Below are 18,245 nucleotides of genomic sequence, written 5' to 3'. Positions count from 1 at the left end.
TATAAGAAATAAACTAGGGAACAATATTGGATATCTTGTAATAACCTATAAGAGAAAAGAATCTGGAAAAGAGTATATACATATATATATATATGAATCATTTTGCTGCATACCTGAAACTAACACAACATTGTAAATTAACTAGACTTCAGTAATAAAAAACATTAAAATTAAAAAAAGAGAAACCACTTCATTAGCTTGAAAGAAACATACTACACCTAAATTACTTTCTTCGCTTCTTTTGCTCTATTTTATATCTTATTAGTAGAAGATACAGTCAACACATTGTGCATTTCAACTGAGGTATGGTTGAATAGAGCTAATCCTGGGAACCTGGTTTCATGGACTAGTCATATATGTTTTCACTGTTAACTAAGTCTTGTATTTACTTAATTTGCTGTAGAAAAAAGCAGTTGGAAGAACTGGGACTAGCTGAGAGAGAAGCAAGGACAGTACAAACTTTGTGTTTTGTTTTTTTTTTTTCAGTGTCTATAATCAACTTTATTTTAATATAATCTAAACACATATCATTTAGAAAGTACCAAGAAAAATTTATGTACAAGAGTTGATGCTATTGCATTTGAAAAGAGCTGGCAAGTTCCTGCTACAAGCATATCCCAGGAGATACCACTGAGGAAACCTGATATATTGGAGCAGATGTTGTGGCATTTGGCCCAGTTTGATAGCCCTCAGGGTTAACCTGAAGTTGTCAATGTTTGATACTAGATGTAGAACATCTCGTAAAACCACTTCATTGATTTGCAACAAAATCAAAACCCTGCAATCATTAAGACTTCTTATACATATCTAAATTTTTAAGCAGACTGTCATATTTTAAGTCCAAGTTTCCTGGAATAGTCTGCAGTGCTAATCTTGCAAACAAAATATCAATCTCTATCCCATCAAACAGTTTGATAACAGGTACAAATAAATGCCTCTTCAACAGTTCTTAAATCTTTTACTTCTCCCTGTAATTTCAACTTATCATAGAATGAGGTGAAAAAGTCACTTCAATCAACATGTCTTGCTACAACACACAATGCATCAATATTGGCAGTTTTTTGTATATGCTCCTAATCTGTAAGATCCAGGTATAAACATTTTCCCATCAGCATGTTCAATTACAGCTTGTGGAAGATTCTTGCTTTCACTGATTTCTCATATCCAGTCTTTCACCAGGTTAATTTTCCCAAAATTAAAATCTTGCACTGAAGTTCCTCTTTCTCTTCAAAAACCCCAAAGGGCTTCAGAGTCTCCACTAGTTTCTATGTAAGCAGGCAGTTAGTCTCCTTGGGGGCTGCTAAGCGGAAGGGAGAGGTAATGCCATACTGCTTCTGCGGCGGGTGTGTTTGCTGTGATCCCTGCTTTGTACTGGAAAGAGCTTTGTCTCGGGCCAGTCATACTCCGCCCCCCTCGCCTGCAACAGCAGCCAGCCATACTCTGGGCAGGATCCGCTGATATGGGAACGAGGGGCCTTGGCTGCCTCAGCCCTGGTCCAACCTCACTCCTGCTCTGGCCTAGAGAATTTTATTTTAAAATAAAAGTTTTAAGTTTAAAATTTTCTAGCTGCCTTTTTACTAGAGGCACTATAATGTATCATTTAATTCGGAACACTTAAAAAATTACACATAAAATACACATAAAATAGAGACATCTTAAGTGCATAGGTTGTGAATATTTACATATGGATGGGTGCATCTAAGTAACTGACACCCAGATGAAGGTAAGCTCACCTAATTACGCTGAGACAAGAGGCATAATCAGGACTGATTGCTTCCCTGTGAATAGATTCTTTGGGGCAAGAATATTGTCAGTGATACATTGTATCACTTCAGGAAACACATGTCTGTTTGTACCATGCCTGGTGATGATAAGGTTGAATATCTGGCTAAGGTGTACATGACCAAATTTCAACTGTTGCCTATTAAGATCCATCTTCTCCAATGTAGAGATTTACTTGAGGCATTTTCAAAGCAAATTAATTCCATTCAGTGACTTAGGATTTTTAAAATGTCCCAATCTCATTTGTCTTCTGCTCCCTTAGGGCTGGGCATCTTTGGACAGACAGTCACTTCTGCTTCTGTTTCCCATCAGTTCACAGGCTTTCTATTTTCATGTAACCTTGTAAGCAGGCTGTGCACCCTGGAAGCAGGAAGCATGGAGAGAGTCGAGCGGCCCAGAGTTCAGCTGTCTAAATTCACCGTGGAGTTGACTGTAGTCACTTCTCTATCATTAATTATAATCAGAGCTGTACCCTTTTACTGGTATTATGATCTCACTGCAGGCTTTTTGTTAATACTTTATTCCTGTGTACAGACTCAGGGCACAGCATATTGTCCTCCAGGTGTGGGGGAGGAAAATCACCAGAAGGTATCAGGAAGAATGCGGACACCTTCCTTCGTTTTCCAGGCACCCATGCCTGCCCAGCATGAAACTGTAAACGAACCCAGCCTTCTGTGTTAGCTGGGAGACTTCTCCCGTGGACCACGCACCAGCGGACCTCATAGGTCTCTTGTGATCCTACTGACTCCGTCTTCACGGCCCTGGCTGTCATCTGCACCAGGAGGCAAACACAGCTTCTGAGTCGGGGGCAGAAGTGGATACAACTGCCTCAAGAGGCGGAGGAGCTCCCTCAAGGGCAGGTGGCCCCCGTGCAAGAGGAGCAGCCCCATCAGAAGATGTTTTCTCAACAGAGCATTCCAGCGGTAGTTCCCCCTTTTCTATCTTTATCCTTTTCGATAGTGACAGGATCCTGGCCTCCTGTGCTGTGGTAGGAATGTTTTTTTGATGAGGGTAAGCATATTCACAGAGTCGTTTATATCCATCTAGTTTCGGGCCTTTGGTGCTCAGTTTTAACTGCTGGCACCAAGCACGAATGACATCCCTGTGGACCAGGTTGACAGGCGGCAGGACTTCAGGTAGAGGGGGGATGGGGATGCGCGTCGGTGTCTTCGGAGGTTTCACACCGGCACAGACAGATGTGTCTCCTGGACCGCAAGCTGTGCTATTTTTTGTATCTCTTTTTCTTTTGGTCCCTGTGCTGAGTTTTTTGCTTTCTCTGTTTCACCAGAAGTTCCCTGTCCCTCTTCAGCTTCTACTGATGTGAGTTTGCAACTCATATGTTCTTCAGATTTCTCTTTGGAGTTGTTCTCCTTGTTTGTGCTCTCCATGCTCAGAAAGGTCAAGGTTGATAAAATGAAGACTCCCCTTCCAAACTTTGTATTAATAATTTTCTATAGGCCAGAAGAAATTTCTTAAATCCGTGTCAAGAATGGTAGTTTTACTTCTCAACAAGTTTCAACTTAACACCTTTTCACTGAATTAACAGCTGTCTCAGACATTCAAGGATGAAACCACATCCAAGCACTTCTTTGGAATGTGAGAGTAACAAATATATTTCTCTTAAGGAACAAACAAGTAAACACTGGAAAATAGAGCACCAGATTTATGTGTTACTTCATCTAGTCCCCTAGACAATTTTATTTGATCCTTCCTGGTTATCCTCCTTTTTGATGAATATGAATTTAAGAAGTCAGTAAGCCACTTTGATTTATTCTCTCAAAGACCGAAGGATACAAAATAGCATTGATGATTGTTAGAATTTGCATTGTTTTATGGCTTACATATCTAGAATTTTCCTTATGTAAATAGTATCTAAAATAGTAACGCTCAGAAAAGTGTCACAAATTATAAGAACAACGAGAAACTATGTTCTGCTTATCAACATCCTAGCTTCCTAAAAAGATATTAAATGATTTCAGTAAGTACAATATGCAAGAAGTTTTGTCTCTAGCTAAGACAATTTGCAAACCATTAAATAGGTTTTTATCCCACTGTAGATCTAAACATGCTGTGGAAACAATTCAGAATGAGTTTCTCAAATGTATTTGACCAAGGACCTTTGTTTATATATGAATTAACAATCTTTGATGTGTTAACTTTTGAAGAAGTTCGTATATTCACCTAGAAATCCTAAAGGCACAGAATGTCAAAGTCAGAAAGAAAACATGGATATTGTACCACAGATTTTCCCACAGCTTTTCCCAGTGTACAAGACAGTTTCCAGATCTCTAGGACTGATTCCTCTAACAGCATCTTGCTCTCCTGCCCCAAGTGCTGACATGGTCAATTCTTTGTGATTTTTCTTTAGATAACCATCATCTGCCCCAGTGAAAGAAAGTGGTAAAAAAATTTTTTAACACTGGTGATTTATAAGCTTCTAGCATCTTGTTGTTTGCCACAGTTTGGTAATTCTCAGAATAAAGTCTTTTAACGTTCCCATTGCTTTGCCAACAGAGGTCTGTAGAGTCAAATTTATGGTTTTTCCAGTAGTCTTGTACAGATGTGAGAGTTGGACTATAAAGAAGGTTGAGTGCTGAAAAAGTGATGCTTTTGAACTGTGGTGTTGGAGAAGACTCTTGAAAGTCCCTTGGACTCCAAAGAGAGCAAACCAATCAATCCTAAAGGAAATCAACCCTGAATATTCATTGGAAGGACTGATGATAAGCTGAAGCTCCAATACTCTGGCTACCTGATGTGAAGAGCCAGCTCAGTAGAAAAGACCCTGATGCTGGGAAACAATGAGATCAGGAGGAAAAGGGAACAACAGAGGATGAGATGGTTGACTGGCATCACTGACTCAATGGACATGAGTTTGAGCAAGCTCCAGGAGATGGTGAAGGACAGGGAACTATGGCGTGCTGCAGTCCATGGGGTTGCAGAGTCAGACACAACGGAGCAACTGAACAAAGTTCCCATGACAAAAATTAACTTAGATCTCATGGGGAGACTGACTATCTTTAGATTTCTCTTACCTGCCAAATATGACTTTGTTAGTGCAGTTATCCTAATAGTTTTGGGAGGTTTTGGAGGGAGGGGTACTAACATAATTCCCCACTATATTAATATTTAATAGTAATGTTATGGTATGATAAATACATAAAGCCCCTTGGAGATTTACAAAGCACTTTTTGTTTACTTCAGTTTCATTGTAAAATAGTGACAGTAATATATGTCTCATGGGGTTTTCTTATTTATTTTCGTTTGCACTGGTGCACACTAACTTTCTCTAGTTGCGAGTGGGGGTACTCTTTGTTATAGAGCATGGGCTCTAGATTGCCGGCTCAGCGGTTGTGGAGCAGGGCTTAGTTGCTCCACGGTAGGTGGGATCTTCCTGGACCAGGGATTGAACCTGTGTCCCCTGCACTGGCAGGCAAATTCTTAACCACTCTACAACCAGGGAAGTCCTCAAGGGGTTTCTTTTGAGGGCTAAAAACTGTCCATCAAGTTCAACTATTGGAGTGAAGAACACTCCAAAAGTGTGTTTCCCACCCCTCTGTACACACACACATCTATCCCCCTTTATCCAACTGCCCACTTGCAATTAGTGTAGAAGTATATCAACATCAGTAATGTCAAAGGATGTTATTAACCCTAAATTTCTAAGAGCCAATTATCAACTGGAAATGAATATTTCTTTTTTAAAAGGTACATTCATCCTGTACATAAATAGAAAGTATTTATTGTTTTTTTCTAGAAACCATAAATAAAATTTGTTTATTAAATGTAGTTACAATGCAGAGTTTCAGTTTAGGAAGGTGAAGAATTTGGGAGATGGATGCTGGTGAGAGTACAACAATGTGAATGTACTTAGTGCCACTGGACTGTATGGTTAAATATGATTAAAATGTTAATATTATGCTTCATATTATGTGACTACTGTAATTAAGAAAAACATTTAAAACATAGGCATAGCAGAAAAAAATGATGGTTGAATATATTTCTAGAAGAAAACAAAGAAAGTGGCAAAATAATGAACTGAATGGATCAAATTCAGATAACTGATAAGCTTATAAATCTAAAATTTCAGGCAAGAGAATTTGATTTTCAGAACTTGATACAGAGGCCTCAGTTCAGTTCAGTTCAGTCTCTCAGTCGTGTCCAACTCTTTGCGACCTCATGAACCACAGCACACCAGGCCTCCCTATCCATCACCAACTCCCAGAGTTCACTCAGACTCAAGTCCATCAAGTCGGTGATGCCATCCAGCCATCTCATCCTCTGTCATCCCCTTCTCCTCCTGCCCCCAATCCCTCCCAGCATCAAAGTCTTTTCCAATGAGTCAGCTCTTCGCATGCGGGGGCCAAAGTACTGGAGTTTCAGCTTTAGCATCACTCCTTCCAAAGAAATCCCAGGGCTGATCTCCTTCAGAATGGACTGGTTGGATCTCCAAGGGCCTCTCAAGAGTCTTCTCCAACACCACAGTTCAAAAGCATCAATTCTTCGGTGCTCAGCCTTCTTCACAGTCCAACTGTCACGTCCATACATGACCACTGGAAAAACCATAGCCTTGACTAGACGGACCTTTGTTGGCAAAGTCATGTCTCTGCTTTTCAATATGCTATCTAGGTTGGTCATAACTTTTCTTCCAAAGAGTAAGCGTCTTTTAATTTCATGGCTGCAATCACCATCTGCAGTGATTTTGGAGTCCCAAAAAATAAAGTCTGACACTGCTTCCACTGTTTCCCCATCTTTTTCCCATGAAGTGATGAGACCAGATGCCACGATCTTTGTTTTCTGTATGTTGAGCTTTAAGCCAACTTTTTCACTCTCCATTTTCACTTTCATCAAGAGGCTTTTTAGTTCCTCTTCACTTTCTACCATAAGGGTGGTGTTATCTGCATATCTGAGGTGATTGATATTTCTCCCGGCAATCTTGATTCCAGCTTGTGCTTCTTCCAGCCCAGCGTTTCTCATGATAAAGAGGCCTGCTGCTGCTACTGCTAAGTTGCTTCAGTCGTGTCTGACTCTGTGCAACCCCATAAGACGGCAGCCCACCAGGCAAGAACACTGGAATGGGTTGCCATTTCCTTCTCCAATGCATGAAAGTGAAAAGTGAAAGTGAAGTCACTCAGTTGTGTCCGACTCTTAGCAACCCCATGGACTGCAGCCTACCATGCTCCTCCGCCCATGGGGTTTTCCAGGCAAGAGTACTGGAGTGGGGTGCCATCGCTGCGGTCAAATTCAATTAGTCTCAGAGTACAAGCATAATTAGGGGCTTCCCTGGTGGCTCAGAGGTAAAGAATATGCCTGCAGGAGATGTGGGTTCAATCCCTGGGTTGGGAAGATCCCCTGGAGAAGGAACTGGCAATACATTCCAGTAGTCTTGCCTGAAAAATCCTATGAACAGAGGAGCCTGTAGGGCTATAATCCATGGGGTCACAAAGAGTTGGACACGACTGAGTATGCAGGTATTCACAAGCGTAGTTATTGGTAAATACATCTGAAAAATAGAAGGGGACTCAGAAATCTCAGAGAAGGTTAAATGGTTTATTGGATTACCCAGACTCTCCAGAAAGGACCCACTAAAGACAAGATAATGAAGAACTTTGTTTGTCATGTTAAGTAATTTGGACAAATTTTATAGTAATGAAGACTGGAAATAATTTAAAATCAGTTTGTAACTGTTGTTCAGTCACTCAGTTGTATACAACTCTTTGCAACCCCATGGCCTGCAGCATGCCAGGTTTCCCTGTCTTTCACTATCTCCTGGAATTGGCTCAAACTCATGTCCATTGAGTTAGTGATGTCATCCATCCTGTTGTCCCCTTTTCCTCCTGCTCAAAGTGTTTCCCAGCATTAGGGTCTAGTCTAATGAGTCAGCCCTTCACATCACGCGGCCAAAGTATTAGAGCTTCAGTTTTGGCATCAGTCCTTCCAGTGTATATTCAGGGTTGGTTTCCTCTAGGATTAGCTGGCTTGATCCCCTTGCTGTCCAACGGACTCTCAAGTCTTCTCTACCACCACAGTTTAAAAGCATCAATTCTTTGGTGCTCAGCCTTCTTCGTGGTCCAACTCTCACATCATACATGACTACTGGAAAAACCGTAGCTTTGTCTAGACAGACCTTTGTTGGCAAGGCGATATCTCTGTTTTTAATACACTGCCTAGGTTTCTCATGGCTTTTCTTCCAAGGTGCAAGCGTCTGTAAATTTCATGGCTATAGTCACCATTTGCAGTGATTTTGGAGCCCCAGAAAATAAAGTCTGTCACTGTTTCCATTTTTTCCCATCTATTTGCCATGAAGTGATGGGACCAGATGCCATGATCTTCGTTTTTTGAATGTTGAGTTTCAACCCAGCTTTTTCACTCTCCTCTTTATCAAGAGGCTCTTTAGTTCCTCTTCACTTTCTGCCATAAGGGTGGTGTCATCTGTATATCTGAGGTTACTGATATTTCTCCCACCAATCTTGATTCCAGCTTGCGCTTCATCCAGTCTGGCATTTTGCATGATGTACTCTGCATATAAGTTAAATAAGCAAGGTGACAATATACAGCCTTGACGTACTTCTTTCCCAATTTTTAACCAGTCTGTTTTTCCATGTCCAGTTCTAACTGTTGCCTCTTGACCTACATACAGGTTTCTCAGGACGCAAGTAAGGTGGCCTGGTATTCCCATCTTTTTCAGAATTTTCCAGGTTTTTTTTGTGTGTGATCCATACAGTCAAATGCTTTAGCATTGTTAATGAAGCAGAAGTATATGTTTTTCTGAAATTCTCTTGCTTTTTGCATGATTCAGTGGATACTGGCAACTTGGTCTCTGGTTCCTCTGCCTTTTCTAAATCGTTTGTACATCTGGATGTTCTTGGTTCACGTACAGTTGAATCCTATAGCTTGAAGGATTTTGAGCTTTACCTGGTAGAGATTTTCCCTAGTAGTCCAGTAGTTAAGATTTTGCCTTCCAACACAGGGAGTATAGGTTCCATCACTGGTCAGGAGATAAGATCCCACATGCCTAGCAGCCAAAAGAAACAAAACATAAAACAGAAACAATGTCATAAAAACTTCAACAAATAAAGACCTTAAATATGGCCCACATCAAAAAAAAACAAAGGTAACTAAAATAGAAATATTTTTAGGAGGAAAATTCCACATTCAATGTAAATGGTCAAAGTGGTTATTCTTTGTGAACAAAGTGGTTATAAAAAAAAGTTAGGCAGACACAGATCAGGTGAAACGTGATACTTGATTGCAGTGGGAATTATAATGAAGAGCAAAATTTTAAAACTTACATGTTGGGACTCAACAGCCAACTACGCTCTCTTAATCATCAGAGCAAAGAATGACTTGTATTCATAAAGAAATGTGTCAATGCACAAGTGAAGGTCAAACCACACAGGCTCAGATGGTATTAATAGTTACAAATTTAATAATGAGACTCTCACTGACTTGCAAAACTTTTCAGAATTACAACTGAAATGCTGAATTTCAGGGGGTCATCATCTTATAAAGAATTACTGGCATTGCTTATGAGAGTTGAATTATTTCCAAGGGCAGTGTTGTAATATGATGGTGTATCATCATCCATTTCTCTTTTTTAAATTAATTTTTTGGATTATAGTTGCTGTACAATGTTTCTACTATACAGTCTCTACTATATATAGTATATATTCTACTATAGTCTCTACTATATATATATAGATATATATATCCTCCCTTTTGGACGTCTTCCCATTCAGTTCACCACAGTGCATTAAAAGTAGAATTCCCAGTAACCCACCAGGCTCCTCTGTCCATGGAAGTTTCTAGGCAATGATACTGGAGTGGGTTGCCATTCCCTTAGGGGATCTTCCTAACTCAAGGATTTGACCCGTGTCTCTTATGTCTCCTGCACTGGCAGGCAGTTTCTTTACCATTAGCGCCTTCTGGAAAGCCCAGTAGTATATATATATATGTCAATCCCAATCTCCCTATTCCTCCCACCACTCCACTTTCCTTCTTGGTATCCATACATTTGTTCTCTATGTCTGTGTCTCTGTTTCTGCTTTGTTATTCTTCAGAAAACAGAAGTTTTCTTCTGAGGCTAGAGACAATAAGATAATTCTTTTCCCCTGATGCTTACTTCTCACAAATTAAAATTCCAAAAACATTCTAAATACCTACAAGTGAATGACCGCGATGCCAGAGTATAAACTAAGAGATTGATGCAGCTTCATTAGGTCAGAATGAATTGCTGTCTCACTTCTGAACTGAATCACAACCCATGATAGGGTCTCTTGACAGGTAAAGGCAAGCTGGTCCATAATGTATTTCTATTTTAGTCAGACATAAACTGTAATGGGTTTAAATCAATAGAGGGCCAACAATTTATCATCAAAGGCAAGGAGGATGGACTAGCATGTTTAGGAAAAAAAAGCCAATTGATACCTGTTAGCAATAGCACAAAACCACAACCACCACACAGATCCAAGCTGCTCTTCACCTCGAGGCCTTGGCACGCAGAGTTCTTGGAACACCCTTCCCGATCACAAGTTTTTGATTAATGCAATTAATACAGGCTGGGAGATGAGTGCCGCACACCAGAAAGAGGGTAAGACCCACAGGAGCCACAGTGAGATCATCTGGAGCATGCTCCTTCATGGGAAATGCCACTGTTTCTTAAGCATCACTGAAAGCATCACCCAATGACAATTTTAACATCTGCTTAACCACAACTTGGAAAGCAAATAGCTATGTAGTGCTTCTAATTTTAGCTTCTTTAATTCTCAGGACCTGTTTTACTCTGTGTAGCATTTTCTTTTGAGCGTTGCTGTGAGGAAATCACTAATCTTATAAAATAAAATCATAGAGTGATGACAAATGTCACAATCTTCAGGAAACTGAACCCAGTTGCTGTTTTCGCTCTGTAAATAGTGCCATGTTTTACAGATTAGTCTATTTGGCACTGAGATTTCAGAATGATATATTTATTTAAAGAAGTGGCTACTTAAAACATGTTTATCTGTGTTTATGTTACTTTGTAAGTCTCCCAGTAACCAATGATATATTGTTCTTCAGAGGAAGGGGATCTTCCCTGGTAGAGCCTTGCCTGAAAAGGCACAGCCTAGGCCTTTGCTTCTGCAGTTTTTTCCCTTTACCTTAGAAATACCATTTATTTGGTCTTGCATAAAAGACCTTGTATTTTAATGCCTTTAGAATGAGATTTTGTGTTCAAGTATTTTTATTTAGTTTTGGTCTGTTTATTGTCTACGGTTAATCTAATTTAATTAACTTGACCCCAAAGCATTAGGATTATATTTTATTTGGAAACTGAAACATTTCAGTACCCGCTGGGAAGCCAAAAACTGACTAAAGATTTATTTTACCAAAGCAGCAAATTATTTTAAGATCAACGGATCTCAAGCAAGAGTGGAAAATGTGAGGATCAAAGAAGACTGTAAACATTGAAAGTGTAGGCAGGAAAATACAAAATTTATCCAAATAGCCTTGTACAAGGTTTCTGGTTAGGGTTATAAAGGGTAAGCCATATTTTTGGACTACTATGGGAATTTTGCCAGTGTATAACACAAAACTTCCTCTGACACCGGTAAGAAATTTATAACCAGCTAACTGTGGCCTCTCTTATGTCTGCTTTGTCTTTTTGAATATGATTTTTACTGTCAATCTATATCATCCCATATTCTCTTAGCCTCTTTCTGCTAAGTCTGCTAAGTCACTTCAGTTGTGTCTGACTCTGTGCGACCCCATAGACGGCAGCCCACCAGGCTCCCCCGTCCCTGGGATTCTCCAGGCAAGAACACTGGAGTGGGTTGCCATTTCCTTCTCCAATGCATGAAAGTGAAAAGTGAAAGTGAAGTCGCTCAGTTGTGTCCGACTCTTGGTGACCCCATGGACTGCAGCCCACCAGGCTCCTCCGTCCATGGGATTTTCCAGGCAAGAGTACTGGAGTGGGGTGCCATTGCCTTTTCCAGCCTTTTTCTAGATAGCTCTTAAATTTTTCAAGGCAAATTTTCTGGGATTGGGGCAAAAACACTGTTTATGAAAGGAATTAAACTATCTGTACTAAAACAGTGATACCATTTTGCCCTGTCAAAAAGTTGTTTCTTGGTTTATTGTGAGTAGTTGATAGACCAGTGTGGTTCTCAAAGTGTGGTCCCCAGACCAGCGTTGCCTAGGGACCTTCCCCTGGATCTTGTTGCTACTGCTGCTAAGTGACTTCAGTCATGTCTGACTCTTTGTGACCCATGGACTATAGGCCAACAGTCTCCTCTGTCCATGAGTCTCTCCACGCAAAAATACTGGAGTGAGTAGGCATTCACTTTTCCAGAGGACCTTCCCAATGCAGGGATCAAACCCTTGTCTCTTACATCTCCTGCATTGGTAGGCAGGTTCTTGTTCAGTTCAGCTTAGTTGCTCAGTCATGTTCGACTCTGTGACTCCATGCACTGCAGCACACCAGGCTTCCCTGTCCATCGTCAACTCCTGGAGCTTACTCGGACTCATGTCCATCAAGTCTGTGATGCCATCCAACCATCTCATCCTCAGTCATCCCCTTCTCCTCCTGCCTTCAATATTTCCCAGCATCAGGGTCTTTTCCAAATGAGTCAGTTCTTCACATCAGGTGGCCAACTTATTGGAGTTTCAGCTTTAGCATCAGTCCTTCCAATGAATATTCAGGACTGATTTCCTTTAGAAGGACTGGTTGGATCTCCTTGCAGTCTAAGGGACTCTCAAGAGTCTTCTCCAACATCACAGTTCAAAAGCATCAATTCTTTGGCACTCAGCTTTCTTTATAGTCTAACACTCACATCCATACATGACTACTGGAAAAACCATAACTTTGACTAGATGGACCTTTGCTGGCAAAGTAATGCCTCTGCTTTTTAATATGCTGTCTAGTCTGGTCATAGTTTTTCTTCCAAGGAGCAAGCATCTTTTTATTTAATGGCTGCAATCACCATTTGCAGTGATTTTGGAGCCCCCAAAAATAGTCTTTCACTGTTTGCATTGTTTCCCCATCTATTTGCCGTGGAGTGATGGAACCAGATGCCATGATCTTCATTTTCTGAATGTTGAGCTTTAAGCTAACTTTTTCACTCTCCTCTTTCACTTTCATCAAGAGGCTCTTTAGTTCTTCTTTACTTTCTCCATAAAGGTGGTGTCGTCTGTATATTTGAGGTTATTGATATTTCTCCCTGCAATCTTGATTCCAGCTGTGCTTCTTCCAGCCCAGCATTTCTCATGATGTACTCAGCATAGAAGTTAAATAAGCAGGGTGACGATATAAAGTCTTGACTTATTCCTTTGCTGATTTGGAACCAGTCTGTTGTTCCAGTTCTAACTGTTGCTTCTTGACCTGCATACAGATTTTTCAGGAGGCAGGTCAGGTGGTCTGGTACTCCCATCTCTTTAAGAATTTTTCACATTTTGGTGTGATCCACACAGTAAAAGGCTTTGGCGCAGTCAATAAAGCAGATTTTTTTTTTTTTATTCTCTTGCTTTTTTGATGATCAAACAGATGTTGACAATTTGATCTCTGTTCCTCTGGCTTTTCTAAATCCAGCTTGAACATCTTGAAGTTCACAGTTCACATACTGATGAAGCCTGACTTGGAGAATTTTGAGTATTACTTTGCTAACATGTGAGATGAGTACAATTGTGCGTAGTTTGAGCATTCTTTGGCATTGCCTTTCTTTGGGATTGGAATGAAAACTACCTTTTCCAGTCTGTGGCCACTGCTGAGTTTTCCAAAGTTGCTGGCATATTGAGTGCAGCACTTTCACACCATCATCTTTTAGGATTTGAAATAGCTCAACTGGAATTCCATCACCTCCACTAGCTTTGTTCGTAGTAATGCTTCCTAAGGTCCACTTGACTGCATTCTAGGATGTCTGGCTCTAGACCAGTGTTCACACCATTGTGGTTATCTGGGTCATGAAGATTTTTTTGTATACTTCTTCTGTGTATTCTTGCCACCTCTTTTAATATCTTCTGCTTCTGTTAGGTCCATACCATTTCTGTCCTTTTTTGTGCCCATCTTTGCATGAAATGTTCACTTGGTATCTCTAATTTTCTTGAAAAGATCTCTAACCATTCCCATTCTATTGTTTTCCTCTATTTCATTGTATTGATTTCATTGCATTGATCACTGAAGAAGGCTTTCTTATCTCTTCTTGCTATTCTTTGGAACTCTGCATTCACATGGGTATATCTTTCCTTTTCTCCTTTGCCTTTTGCTTCTCTTCTTTTCTCAGCTCTTTGTAAGGCCTCCTCAGACAACCCTTTTGCCTTTTTGCATTTCTTTTTCTTGGGGACAGTCTTGATCCCTGCCTCCTGTACAATATCATTAACCTCTATCCATAGTTCTCCAGGCACTCTATCAGATCTAATCTCTTGAATCTATGTGTCACTTCCACTGTATAATCATAAGGGATCTGATTTAGGTCATACCAGAATGGTCTAGTGGTTTTCCCTACTTTCTTCCATTTAAGTCTGTATTTGGCAATAAGAAGTTCATGATCTGAGCCACTGTCAGCTCCTGGTCTTGTTTTTGCTGACTGTATAGAGGTCCTCCATCTTTGGCTGCAAAGAATAGAATCAATCTGATTTTGATATTGACCATCTGGTGTCCTTGTGTATATGTTGTGGAAGATGGTGTTTGCTATGACCAGTGCATTCTCTTGGCAAAACTCTGTTAGCCTTTGACCTGTTTAATTTTATACTCCAAGGCCAAATTTGCCTGTTACTCCAGGTATCTCTTGACTTTCTACTTTTGCAATCCAGTCCCCTATAATGAAAAGGACATCTTTTGGGGGTGATAGTTCTAGAAGGTCTTATAGGTTTTCATAAAACCATTCAAGTTCAGCTTCTTCAGCATTACTGGTTGGGGCATAGACTTGATTACTGTGATATTGAATGGTTTGCCTTGGAAATGAACAGAGATCATTCTGTCGTTTTTGAGATTGCATCCAAGTACTGCATTTTGGACTCTTCTGTTGACTATAAGGACTACTCCATTTCTTCTAAGTGATTCTTGCCTGCATTAGTAGATATAATGGTCATCTGAGTTAAATTCACCCATTCCAGTCTATTTTAGTTCACTGATTCCTAAAATGTCATGTTCACTCTTGCCATATCCTGTTTGACCACTTTCAATTTGCCTTGATTCATGGACCTAACATTCCAGGTTCCTATGCAATATTGCTCTTTACAGCGTTGGACTTTACTTCCATCACCAGTCACATCCACAGCTATGTGTTGGTTTTGCTTTGGATCCATCTCTTCATTCTTTCTGGAGTTATTTTTCCACTGATCTCCAGTAACATATTGGGCACCTCCTGACTTGGGGAATTTATCTTTCAGTGTCCTATCCTTTTGTCTTTTCATACTGTTCATGGGGTTCTCAAGGCAAGAATACTGAAGTGGTTTGTCATTCCCTTCTCCAGTGGACCACATTTTGTCAGAACTCTCCACTATGACCTGTCTGTCTTGAGTGGCCCTACACGGCATGGCTCATAGTTTCATTAAGTTAGAACAGGCTGTGTTCCATGTGATCAGATTGGTTAGTTTTCTGTAATTGTGGTTTTCATTCTGTCTGCCCTCTGATGGAGAAGGATAAGAAGCTTATGGAAGCTTCCTGATGGAAGAGACTGACTGAGGGGGAAACTGGGTCTTGTTCTGATGGGCAAGGCCATGCCCAGTAAATCTTTAATCCAATTTTCTGTTGATGGTTGGGGCTGTGTTCCCTCCCTGTTGTTTGACCTGAGGCCAAACTGTGGTGGAAGTAATGAAGATAATGGTGACCTCCTTCAAAAGGTCCCATGCAGCACTACTGCACTCAGTGCCCCCAGCCTGCAGCAGGCCACCACCAACGCACGCCTCCACTGGACACTGCTGGACACCCACTGGCAAGTCTGGGTCAGTCTCTTCTGGGGTCACTGCTCCTTTCTCCTGGGTCCTGGTACACACAAGCTTTTGTTTGTGCCCCCCAAGAATCTGTTTCCCCAGTCCTGTGTAAGTTCTGGCAGCTCTCTGGTGGGGTTAATGGTGTCCTCCTCCAAGAGGGCTTATGCCACACCCAGGTCTACTGCACCCAGAGCCCCTCCCCTGAAGCAGTCCACTGCTGACCCGAGCCTCCACAGGAGACACTCAAACACCGTGCTGGCTCAGTCTCTGTGGGGCCTCTGGGTCCTGGTGTGCACAACGTTTTCTCTGAGCATCTCTGGCAGGTATGGGGTTTGATTCTAAATGTGATTTTGCCCCTCCTACCATCTTGCTGGGACTTCTCCTTTGCGCTTGGATGTGGGATATCGTTCCTTGGTGGGATCCAACATCTCCTAGCTATGGCTGTTCAGCAGCCAGTTGTAGTTTTGGAATTCTCACAGGAGAAGATGAGTGCTCATCCTTCTACTCCACCATCTTGTCACATCTTGTTAGAAATGTAAATTTGGTGGTTCCTCCCAAGACCTACTGAATCAGTCAGTGGAAGAGAGTCCAGCAATCTGATTCAGCAAGATGTTCAGGTACAAAGGGCTTTCCAGGTGGCATAGTGGTAAAGAATCCACCTGCAGTGCAGGAGGCCTGAATGCAGCCTCCATCCCTGGGTTAGAAAGATCCCTTGGAAAAGGAAATGGCAGCCCACACTAGTATTCTTGCCAGCCCACACTAGTATTCTTGCCCGGGAAATCCCACGGGCAGAGGAGCCTGGAGGTCATGGGGTCTCAAAAAAGTCAGACATAACATATCAATTAAACAACAGCAAGGTCAGTGAGATCCCCAGGATGGGCCCTAATCCAATATTACAATATTATCTTCATCAGAAGAATATATTAGACACGGACAAAAGACCATGTGAAGATAAAGGAAAGAGGGAGACAGGCTTCATTAGAAATCAACTCTACTGACACCTTGGTCTCAAACATCTAGCCTCCAGAAATGTGAGGAAATACATTTCTGTTGTTTAAGCCACCTAGTCTGTGGTGCTTTATTACAGCCCCAGCAAAATAATATACCTCCTAATTAACCCACTTAACCACCTGGAAACTATTGATGGTCATGGAAGACATATGGCAAATAGGAAAAATGGCATTACATAAATATCTTTACTCAAAAAACAACTCAAAGGCTGAGTCCCACTAGTGGTAGTGACATTGTTGAATACTAAGGGTAATATTACTTTTATTATTGTGTGGTCTAGACCACTGTTTCCCATTCTGAGTTAATAATAGAGGCCAGGTGAGGTAAGTGCAATATTTCAAAAAGCCTAGTGGAAATCTAAGATAAGAGGTCAAAAATATAACTTAGAAACAAAATTCTGAAATTACTCTCATGATGTGGGATCTATTAGTTATATATCTGGGATTTAAAAAGAAAAGTTAGAGGCCCATTTCACATGACACACAAACATACATTCCATGAAAACTACACAGTTTAAAGATTAAAAACAAAACTCAAATTGTAGACAATGACATAAGGGGATATATTTACAATCTTTGAGGACAGAAAGTCTTTCTAAACAAGAAACAAAAAAGGAATCCATTAAAGGTTAGTTCTAAGTGAAAATGTAAAATTCTTATTTGCTGAAAGACACCTTCAATGCAGAAGAAAGTAGCAGCCTGGTAGAAAAGCATTTGTAGCAAACATAGAAAAGTATCAATACCTTTTATGGACACAGTTGTGTCTCCCTCCCACCAAATTCCTATGTTTAAGTCCTATCTCCCAATGTAACGGTATTTAGAGATGGGGCATTTGGGAGGTAATTCAGTTTCTATTTTTTAATTAATTTTTATTGGAGTATAGTTGCTTTAAAATGTTGTGTTAGTTTCTACTGTACAGCAAAGTGAATCACCTATAATATACATATATCCCCTCTTTTCTGGATTTCCTTCCCATTTAGGTCACACAGACCACTGAGTTTCCTGTGCTATAACAATAGGTTCTCATTTGATGAGGTCCTGAGGGCAAGGTCTTCATAAGGGAATTAGTGCCCTTAGAAAAAGAGCCTGGACAATTAGCTTCCTCTCTCTGCCATGTGAGGACATAACATATAGGGTATAGCAAGAAGATACCTAGAAGGAGAGCCCTTGCCAGTTAATTGTCTAACACCTTAATCTTGGGCTTTCCTGCCTCCAGAACAGGGAGAAATAAATTTCAATTGTTTAAGCCATCTAGGCTATGGTACTTTGTTAGAGAAGCCCAAGCTGACAAAGATAATATCCTTAATATACACAATCTTCCTGCAAGTCAAGAAGAAAAAATGAGCATATTAAAAATGGATAAAGGTCAGGAACAGGAAATTTACAGAGGAAGCGCAAATGACTCATAAACGTATAAAAAGTTGCTCGTCTTCATTAGCAACGGAAAATGCAAGTAACCTCAAGGATGACTTAAATATAATTTATTTTTTGCCAATCAGATTGGTGCCAATAAAAAGATTACTGGAATACAAAGTAGCTAATGTCACGGAT

At 40.6% G+C, this 18,245-nt stretch overlaps 2 pseudogenes; both read right to left on the bottom strand.

Annotated features, from left to right (window-relative positions):
• Nucleotides 1–506: 506 nt before the first annotated feature.
• Nucleotides 507–1,966, bottom strand: LOC138434093 (poly(A) polymerase alpha pseudogene; annotated as a pseudogene).
• Nucleotides 1,967–2,275: 309 nt separating this feature from the next.
• LOC138429257 (developmental pluripotency-associated protein 4 pseudogene) lies at nt 2,276–3,170 on the bottom strand (annotated as a pseudogene).
• Nucleotides 3,171–18,245: the final 15,075 nt, after the last annotated feature.

Source organism: Ovis canadensis, chromosome 1 (assembly GCF_042477335.2).
Source record: "Ovis canadensis isolate MfBH-ARS-UI-01 breed Bighorn chromosome 1, ARS-UI_OviCan_v2, whole genome shotgun sequence".
Taxonomy (NCBI): domain Eukaryota; kingdom Metazoa; phylum Chordata; class Mammalia; order Artiodactyla; family Bovidae; genus Ovis; species Ovis canadensis.
Note: the sequence above shows the minus strand (reverse complement) of the source record. Positions and strands in the feature narration are given on the sequence as shown.